Below are 10,045 nucleotides of genomic sequence, written 5' to 3'. Positions count from 1 at the left end.
GTGTTCCGCGTATTTTAGTAGCTAGCTAACTGTTATTTAGTGTCAATTATGTGTGTACATCCAATGCTGCTTTGTATTTTGTTGCAGGTGTTTATTTATCAACGTTTCTCCGAAGAATTATAACCTGTGAAAGCCACATAAAAATCTGATTATATGCTGACTGCCAAATGTAAGTACAACCTCCGATCACTTGCCGAGAATAATTATCGCTTATGCTTTAGTTTAGAAACTCAGACCAGTGCTGTCTTTCAGAACAGTAGGAATTTCTGGTCAACAGATAAAACCTTCACAGGTTGGTGGAAACTAGTGTTAGACTCACTGGGAAAAGTAAGGTTGCACAATACTTAACCTTTTTAATTCACAGATCGAAGCATTCACCGGATTTTCCTAATTTTTGCTAAACGACTAATCGAACATGTCAGGAAAAGCCAATCTGTACGGGACAATTTCTTAACTTCTCAGTTTCGGAGGAAAAGCGCGAGGCAACAAGGTAGAAAGTGTTACCCCAACAACTTAAGAGAACTCAACTGGAAAACACTTATTAAAGAAGTTAAGTTAACCTTATGTTTAAATTTTTAATGGTTTGCCGATTAGCGACCTAGTTGTATAATTGTATTATAGCGAATATCGTAGTTTTGCAAGGTGATGTTGCATGCTGTACTTTGTGTGAGCATGTCACGTGTGTTTTGATTGTGAGTAGACAGAATAAAACCTGTGAACACAACAGTAGTAATTAAATCGCCGTGTCTTCTCAATAACTACGTTATGTTGCAGAGGTTGTCTATCAAAGCTTCTAGAAACCATCAAAACCTGCATGAACTAGATTCATACTGAAAAATGTTAAATGTAAGTTAAACAACCTTAAAAGAGGCACTATCGTTTACCGGAAGTCGAATATTAAGTTTTCTTATTTTTCTATGTTTTTCAGCGGAAGCTTCGACCAATGCTGTCATATACTATATAGTGCAACACACCGCCAATAATCTCGAGTCAAAACTAGGGTATCTATGGCTGCACAATTTTATACCTGTCGCCGTATACTATAATATTTACAAAATATTGTTTCTGTAGGACTTGCTATCTCACGCAACAATGCCTGCCTTTGGACAATTGACGAACACCCGGGTAATGCACTGTGATTGAACGGTATCATGTGAGACCAAATTTTTCAGGCGCGTGCAATCGGTCGTTCTTTCTTTTCCTGCTCGCGTTGAGGGTGGCTGTTCAACTTGCGTGCTGTGCTGCAGGTGATTTCGTTATGGTTAAGTCGACTTATCGGTATCGATGTACTTGTGTGTTACTGTGTCTATACCGGAAAACAATATGTTCAATAGATTTTCGTAGCTTTCCTAATTGCATGTTGGATCGTTTTGTGTTAGGTTCTGTTTGGATATTTGTGCATCCAATAATCAATCAACAGTTAAACGGGGGAAACATGACTACAAGAATCAAGCAGGCATGTAAATATTTTCATTCAATACCTAATATGAATCGCCTAAATTTAGTAACGAACATGTGAAGATAGTTTAACGTGTACATATCCTTAACTTCACACGTTTAAAATCACATGCAAAGAGTTTAACTGATTCCTTCAGTCCGTAGCCTACAATGATTAATATTTGAATAAATTTCAGGAGAAACCCACCTGTTTTGGAAAGACCACTGCAACAGTGCTGAACAAAGACAAAGAAATAGTTCAGTGAGTTTCTTAAAAACAAAAGCAAAAATATTCCCCTCTTAGACAAAACCTGAGCCACAACCGTCAGTGACACAACTTATCTGCATTGCCACTGCCTCAACTGCTATCAGCAATTAAACGTAGAAAACTAAAACTTTGGGAACGTTTAACCATTGTCACACACAGTGTAGTGGTACAGATGCTGTACAAAGAATTTAAGGATTGAGGTTCGAACCTTAGGTTGGCAAGCAAAAGTTAATTTATTAGCAAAATTTATTTAATACGTGTCTTACAATTTTATATTTACTCTTGTTATTGTAAGTCAGGAACAACATAAACCACTGTCCAAAGGTGTTCGAGATGTGAAGTTGTACAATTAATGTTTGTCACTTTGATTCTTTTTAGTTCCTGCGGACAAACTGGTGACGGGTAAATAACACTCGCGTGACGTTTGGAAGGCGAACGTTCTTGTTGGCGGAAGGAAAAGAAAAAGTGTCGGAAGTGGACGGGCGAAGGAGATCTGCAGGTAACTTCATTATTACGAAGTAAAATAAATTTAGTCGGGACCGATGTGAAATTAAACTTGGTTTTTACACCGATATCGGATTGAAATGTAGTAAATAAGTTTGCGTAGCTTCCCAAATACATAGTACAGCTGTTGGATTGTTTTGTTTTAGGTTTTGATTGGATTTTCGTGCATCCAATAATCATTAAACAGTCAAATTAAAGAAACATGGCTACAACAATCGAGCAGGCGAGTATTTTCAAAAATTCAATCCCTGCATTGAACCGCTTAGATTCAGTCACAAACATGTGAAAATAGTATATCGTTTACATATATATTCACATGTTAATCAAAACTTATAGTATCACTTAAGTCAAATATTGTGTTGTGTTTCTTGGTACTGATTTTGCTTTGGTTTTACAGGAAGTCAGCGAGTCGCGTGGAGTCAAGACGAAAATTTTAGTCCGGCTGAATGAAGTTAAGTAACATTTTTTCACGGCCTAAAAACTTGGCCCCATAATTGGCGAATAGAGTATGTGGATTTGGCATGTTACACGTCACCTACTAATTTTCCATTGTGATTTGGCATGGTGCGTGTCACACGAGTTGTCAGCATGAGCATGAGTACATACGTATATATTATATAATAAATAAGTTAGATTTAGTAATGTGTGTTGCGTACTTTAGTACTGCTTTTGTTTTTGTTTTTACAGGAAGGCACCAAGACATGGATCGTATAGTTGGAGACCAAAAGGGAAAATACTTCGGAATTTCAAACAGATAAAGTTAAGTAAACCTGGTTTTTAAGTCTCACGGAGTAAACATTTGCGGAACCATAGACAACGATAAGTTGCAGCATGGTAAACACTATTGCTCTGCATGCTGCACTTCATGTTTTGCATGCCACGTGTGTTTTAGGACAGTAAGCAATTAATTGTAATTAGGTTTGTACATCAATTTCTGCTGTAGTTTTGTTGCAGATTTGTGTCCATCGAAACTCGAATCTATCGAAACTTGGAGGAGCAGTGGAGAAACCAATGCATATCCGTATGTGACAAATGTATGTAAACAATGTTTCAACTTGGGGTCCTGCCGAATTAACGCTCATTTTTCTTCAGGACCTTCGAATATCGGAGCGCTGACCAAGAGCTTAGCAGGTTAGGACGAGGCACCACTTTATCAGTGACTGTCTGATATAGCTGCTAAACCAAATCACGTAATTATTCGCCTGTAAGTTGTGTTACTGGGTTTTTTAAATATCTTCCAGACATTAATGGAAGTTTTATCTGTTTTGTAATGCAAAGTTTCGGAAATTTTTACTGTTACTCTTTGTATTAGCTTGTTTTTTGGTGTTTGGTTGATATGTTTTTAGGCTATAAATCTGTCATTCTTTCCTTAGTAACTCATGGTGAAAAAGGCTTGGCTATTGGAGACGATCGAAAATGATATACAGCGTGAAAGATGCAGGTAACGTGTTTATTAGCGAACTTGTTCGGTGTGAGTACAGAGATCAACATGGGTGGCCACTAAGTTGCTTACGCACCGGCATACAAAAAAGTTGTTTGGAATGTTTGGATAAATTAGTTGGGTCATTTTGTTCCAGGTTCCACGAAAAATCCCTTTCGCCTGCCGCAATATTGGATTTATTGTGATGACGGACCAACATTAACCTGCACAGGCGAGTTAAACAAGTTTTGTTTGCTTTAATTTAAACCGGTGTGATTTTGGGCAACAGGCAGCCGGGGAATTGGCAAGGCATGCGTTCATGGAAGACTTCACATTTGATCTCCCCTGTAAGTTTACTGTAACGTTTCGTATTGTATAGTTTTGAAGTTTTTATGCACCAGGGCTTATCAGAGTCCTTTTTAGTAATTCATGACGACAAGCGGCGGCAAGAGGCGACCAAAAATTACTTAGCAGCGGAAAAGAAAGGTTCGTTTGCTACACACGAACTTGATGGTGACCTAACGAGGCATGCATTCATCAGAGACTTCGAAAACGAGTCACACCAGCTCGTCTGTAAGTTTTGTTCATGAGAATGTGTACACATAATTGATAAATTCTTTGTTTGTTCAGTAATGACAAGTTTACTGTCATTTGTGTAATACATATTTTTGCTGCTTAATTTTTGTACGTGCTTGTTTGCTATCTGTCATTTTTTCGTTAGGTAATTGTGCCAAAGAACAGTTAACGATGTGAAACAGTTGGTGATGCAAAAAGCCCACAGCAGATGTTATACGGCGAAAAATATCAGGTAATTTTCTTTATTGAAAACTTACTGCTTTTTTTCTGCAAAAGTCGAGTCTTTGAATTTGTTTCTCGATTACAATGTCCAAGTTTTGAGTATTTTTTATAGCTTATCATTGGTGTTGGTTTGCTATGGGCCGAAAGCTATATGCCATTTTTTTTGCAGTACCTCGTGGTGAAGACTTGGGCGATCAAAGAAGACGTATGTTTGGTGTTGACTTCGGCATCGGCTGCACAATCGGCGACTGATAGGATAGGACAGACATGTAGTATAGTAAATGTTCTATTTTTGCATTGTGATTTGGCATGTTGCACGTCATGTTTGGCATGTCACATTCTGATATTTCGGTTGTCAACATGGTTTGAAATCTCCACAATTAAATAAATAACACTAAGCAATTAACTGTAGTTTAGTCTTAATTATGTTTGTACAAACCTGATTCTTTCGTTGCAGACGTTTCTTTATCAACGTTTCTCCTGTATCGAAGCCAACAAATGCCGAGAAGGAATTAGGTTCATACGTTGGAATGTTATATACAGGTAAACAAACTTGAGAGGCAAGACACTTGTCTAGGATAAACGTTATTATTTTATGTAATTTTTCCTATAATATTGCCCATGCCAATTTTACTACACGATAAATGATTAATTGAATGCTGAAGGCCATTTAGGGTACTTTTTTTCAGAATTTTCAGAAAACTTTGCGCTAGAAGGCCCTCGCCATCCAGAAGAAGACTGCTGGGATCGATTTATTCATCAGTGAACAGGCAATTTAACAAACGATATTATCTATGCTACCTTTACTTTAAGATGAATAATAAATTAAATGCTGAAGGCCATTCAAGGTGCACCCCGCTTAGCCTTGAGCGATATGTTTGTGCCATTTGTGCAGTTTGTACAGATTTCACGCTCTACATTTCTGTTCCAGAGTCTGCTATCGATTCGGAGGAAACATTTGTTTCTACGGTGATATCTTCATCCAACCGCGAACTTCGTCAACTGATAAGGGCAAGTATAACTGCTATACGTCAATTTTGAATGTAATTGTTGTTTTGATAATGTCAACATGGAAAGGCAGTGTAAACGTGCACTTATCCTGTCTTTACATGTTGTAGTATTAAAATGTTTTGTAAAATATGATGCCATTAATGACGTCCTGATGCTGCTTTGCTTTTAATTTTACAGAAAAACAACTGAAACTGAAGTGGACGAAGGTGTGACGGAACTGAAAAAACAACTTCGATGTTTTGATGGGAAAGCCATTAGGTATATGAAAGTAAACATTTTTTAGAAACTTCTGTGCTTCCATAAGCTTAAACGTTTTTTTGTAGTCGTCTATAACGCCACCTTAAATGTAGGTTAGCAATCTCTTAGTTCCATTCCATAAGTCGCCTATAACTGTTTTTTTTTCTGTACTTTCCAGAAACTTCGCCCTTAAGGCCCTCTCCATTCACAAGAAGACCGCTGGGATCGATTTATTCATCAGTAAACAGGTAATTTACCCCACAATATTGCCTATGACACATTTACTTCACGACAAATGATTAAATAAATGCTGAAGGCCATTCAGGGTGCACCCCGCTTACCTTTGAGCGAGCGATATGTTTGTGCAGTTTGTACAGATTTTACGATCTACGTTTCTGTTTCAGGGTCTGCTACCGAATTGGAGGAAAAACCTTGTTCCTACGGTGATCTCTTCATCCTACCGCGGCTGAATTTCGTCAACCGATGGAGGCAAATATATGTTGACTGCTATACGTCAATTTTGTATATAATTGTTGTTTTGACAATGTCAACATGGAAAGGCAGTTTAACGTGCACTTATCATGTCTTTACATGTTGTAATATGAATATGTTTTGTAAAATATGATACAAATAATGACGTCCTTATTCTGCTTTGATATTCATTTTACAGAAAAACAACTAAAGCTGAAGCAGGCGTCTTTGGATCTTGACAAGACATAATTTCTCAGTAACTGCGAAATTAATACACATTCGGATCTTGCAAGGTGCTATTTATTTTCTTGCTGCTTAGTATTTTTCCAAAAGTTTCCTTTTGTCGTTCTTTCTTTAGTAACACGCAGTGAAGAAAAGTTGGCGTTGAGGGAAGACCTGCAAAAACCAATTCAAGTCTTTCTCAGTAAGTTTTGTGTTTTTTTTCAAATCTATAATTTTTGAAGCTTTGTATTTGGCCTTCATCAAGGCCAAAGTTTTACAATTGCATTATTTCTTCAGTGACTCTTGTTCAAGAAGAAAGGAATCGTCAAAAACTCAAAAACATCGAAAAATTTGAAGGTAATTTTATTGTTTACAGGCGTGTCAATGCAGGCATTCTTTCCGTTGCTGCAACGAATAGCAAACCTCTTGTTCTTCGCATGTTGCACTTACGGTTTTGCATGTCACTGCGGTTTGCATATTGGGTCAGCAAAGGTAGAAGTTATACATCTTGTATTTAGCTTATTTTAGGTTAAACCCGAATTCTGATATCAGTTTTGTTGCAGATGTTTGTCGGAGCATCAGAAGCATTAAAAACAACTACCCTGTTTCGATGGGAAAGCCATTGGGAAAATCGTATGAAACACTATCTATCATATGTAAGTAAACATTTTTTAGACACTTCTGTGCTTCCATAAGCTTAAACTTTTTTGCAGTCGTTCGACGAAGCACCTGACAACATAGAATACAACTGCGGTGGCAAAAGCATCAAGGGGTCCAGTTTGCATCCACCTTAAAATGTAAGTTAGCAATTTCTTAGTTACATTCTATAAACCGCGTTTAACTGTGTTTTTCTAAACTTTCCAGAAACTTCGCTCTCAAGGCCTTTTTTGTCATTTACAAGAAGATTGCCGGGATCGGTTTATTCATCAGTAAACAGGTAATTTGCACCACAATATTGCCTATGCCACTTTTACTTCACAATAAAAAATTAATTAAATGCTGATGGCCATTTAGGGTACCCCCGCTTAGCCTTGAGCGATATGTTTGTGCAATTTGTGCAGTTTGTACAGATTTCACGATCTACGTTTCTGTTCCAGGGTCTGCTATCGATTTGGAGGAAACACCTGTTTCTACGGTGATCTCTTCATCCAACCGCGGACTTCGTCAAATGATAAAGGCAAGTATATGTTATCTGCTATACGTCAATTTTGAATATAATTGTTGTTTTGATAATGTCAACATGGAAAGGCGGTGTAAACGTGCACTTATCCTGTCTTTACATGTTGCAGTATCGAAATGTTTTGTAAAATGTGATGCCATTAATGACGTCCTGATGCTGCTTTGCTTTTTATTTTACAGAAAAGCAACTGAAACTGAAGCGGACGAAGTTGTTTGGATGGGAAAGTCATTGGGAAAATGGTATGAAATCGTTTCATATGTAAGTAAATATTATTATACGCTCATTGTGTATTTAAGCTTATGTGCTTCTAGAAGCTTAAACGTTTGTTTTGCAGTGTCGACGAAGCACCTGACAACATAGAATACAACTGCGGTTGCAAAGGCATTAAGGAGTCCAGTTTGCATCTAAAACTCCACCCTAAATGCAAGTTAGCAATCTCTTAGTTACATTCTATAAATCGCCTTTAACTGTTTTTTTTTTCTATATGTTTAAGAAACTTCGCTCTTAAGGCCCTCTCCATTCACAAGAAGAATGCTGGGATCGATTTATTCATCAGTAAACAGGTAATTTAACAAACAATATTACCTATGCTACCTTTACTTTATGATGAATAATTATAATTAATTAAATGATGAAGACCATTCTGCTTGCGCTGCTTCGCCTTCAGCGATATTTCAAGTGTTTGGGCAGTTCGTAGAGATCTTACGTTTTACGTTTCTGTTCCAGGGTCTGCCACAGCATTGGAGGAAAAACCTTGTTCCTACGGTGATCTCTTCATCCTACCGCGGCTGAATTTCGCCAACTGATGAAGGCAAGTATATGTTAACTGCTATACGTCATTTTTGATAATAATTGTTGTTTTGATAATGTCAACATGGAAAGGCAGTTTAAACGTGCACTTATCCTGTCTTTACATGTTCTAGTATTAAAATGTTTTGTAAAATATGATGCCATTAATGACGTCCTGATGCTGCTTTGCTTTTCATTTTACAGAAAAACAACTGAAGCTGAAGTGGACGAAGATGTGACGGAACTGAAAAAACAACTTCGATGTTTTGATGGGAAAGCCATTAGGTATATGTAAGTAAACATTTTTTATAAACTTCTGTGCTTCCATAAGCTTAAACGCTTTTTTGTAGTCGTCTATAACGCCACCTCAAATGTAGGTTAGCAATCTCTTATTTACATTCTATAAATCGCCTATAACTGTTTTTGTGTGTAGTTTCCAGTAACTTCGCTCTTAAGGCCATCGCCATTTACAAGAAGACTGCTGGGATCGATTTATTCATCAGTAAACAGGTAATTTACCCCACAATATTGCCTATGCCACTTTTACTTTACGACAAATGATTAATTAAATGCTGAAGGCCATTTAGGATGCCCCCCGCTTAGCCTTGGGCGATTTGTTTGTGCCATTTGTGCAGTTTGTACAGATTTCACGATCTACGTTTCTGTTCCAGGGTCTGCTATCGATTTGGAGGAAACACTTTTTTCTACGGTGATCTCTTCATCCAACCGCGGACTTCGTCAACTGATAAGGGCAAGTATATGTTAACTGCTATACATCAATTTTGAATATAATTGTGGTTTTGATAATGTCAACATGGAAAGGCAGTGTAAACGTGCACTTATCCTGTCTTTACATGTTCTAGTATTAAAATATGATGCCATTAATGACGTCCTGATGCTGCTTTGCTTTTTATTTTACAGAAAAGCAACTGAAGCTGAAGTGGACGAAGATTTTTGGATGGGACAGTCATTGGGAAAATCGTATGAAATCGTTTCATATGTAAGTAAATATTATTATACGCTCATTGTGTATTTAAGCTTCTGTGCTTCTAGAAGCTTAAACGTTTGTTTTGCAGTGTCGACGAAGCACCTGACAACATAGAATACAACTGCGGTTGCAAAGGCATTAAGGAGTCCAGTTTGCATCTAAAACTCCACCCTAAATGCAAGTTAGCAATCTCTTAGTTACATTCTATAAATCGCCTTTAACTGTTTTTTTTTCTATATGTTTAAGAAACTTCGCTCTTAAGGCCCTCTCCATTCACAAGAAGAATGCTGGGATCGATTTATTCATCAGTAAACAGGTAATTTAACAAACAATATTACCTATGCTACCTTTACTTTATGATGAATAATTATAATTAATTAAATGATGAAGACCATTCTGCTTGCGCTGCTTCGCCTTCAGCGATATTTCAAGTGTTTGGGCAGTTCGTAGAGATCTTACGTTTTACGTTTCTGTTCCAGGGTCTGCCACAGCATTGGAGGAAACACTTTTTTCTACGGTGATCTCTTCATCCTACCGCAGCTGAATTTCGCCAACTGATGAAGGCAAGTATATGTTATCTGCTATACGTCATTTTTGATAATAATTGTTGTTTTGATAATGTCAACATGGAAAGGCGGTGTAAACGTGCACTTATCCTGTCTTTACATGTTCTAGTATTAAAATGTTTTGTAAAATATGATGCCATTAATGACGTCCTGA

General features: G+C 37.3%; 2 long non-coding RNA genes across 3 annotated transcripts; both read left to right on the top strand.

Moving 5' to 3' along the window:
• Window positions 1–2,612: 2,612 nt before the first annotated feature.
• Window positions 2,613–4,797, top strand: LOC145218874 (uncharacterized). Of its 2 annotated transcripts, none has more exons than XR_013857772.1 (7): window positions 2,613–3,243; window positions 3,302–3,340; window positions 3,583–3,650; window positions 3,787–3,976; window positions 4,053–4,202; window positions 4,351–4,437; window positions 4,597–4,797. It is a non-coding gene; the product is annotated as an uncharacterized LOC145218874 (long non-coding RNA). The 2 variants fall into 2 exon arrangements; XR_013857771.1 differs by having other exon boundaries at window positions 3,302–3,413.
• A 56-nt stretch (window positions 4,798–4,853) lies between these two features.
• Window positions 4,854–9,918, top strand: LOC145218433 (uncharacterized). The gene is made up of 18 exons (XR_013857607.1): window positions 4,854–4,970; window positions 5,359–5,696; window positions 5,854–5,923; window positions 6,080–6,439; window positions 6,505–6,570; window positions 6,666–6,725; window positions 6,932–7,024; window positions 7,082–7,165; window positions 7,233–7,305; window positions 7,466–7,806; window positions 7,883–7,975; window positions 8,042–8,111; window positions 8,275–8,628; window positions 8,771–8,847; window positions 9,009–9,337; window positions 9,414–9,506; window positions 9,572–9,641; window positions 9,805–9,918. It is a non-coding gene; the product is annotated as an uncharacterized LOC145218433 (long non-coding RNA).
• The last annotated feature ends 127 nt before the right edge of the window (window positions 9,919–10,045 follow it).

The sequence above is a fragment of the Phallusia mammillata genome, chromosome 3 (genome assembly GCF_965637545.1).
Source record: "Phallusia mammillata chromosome 3, kaPhaMamm4.hap1.1, whole genome shotgun sequence".
Taxonomy (NCBI): Eukaryota; Metazoa; Chordata; class Ascidiacea; order Phlebobranchia; family Ascidiidae; genus Phallusia; species Phallusia mammillata.
This window is presented reverse-complemented; position numbering and strand designations above follow the sequence as displayed.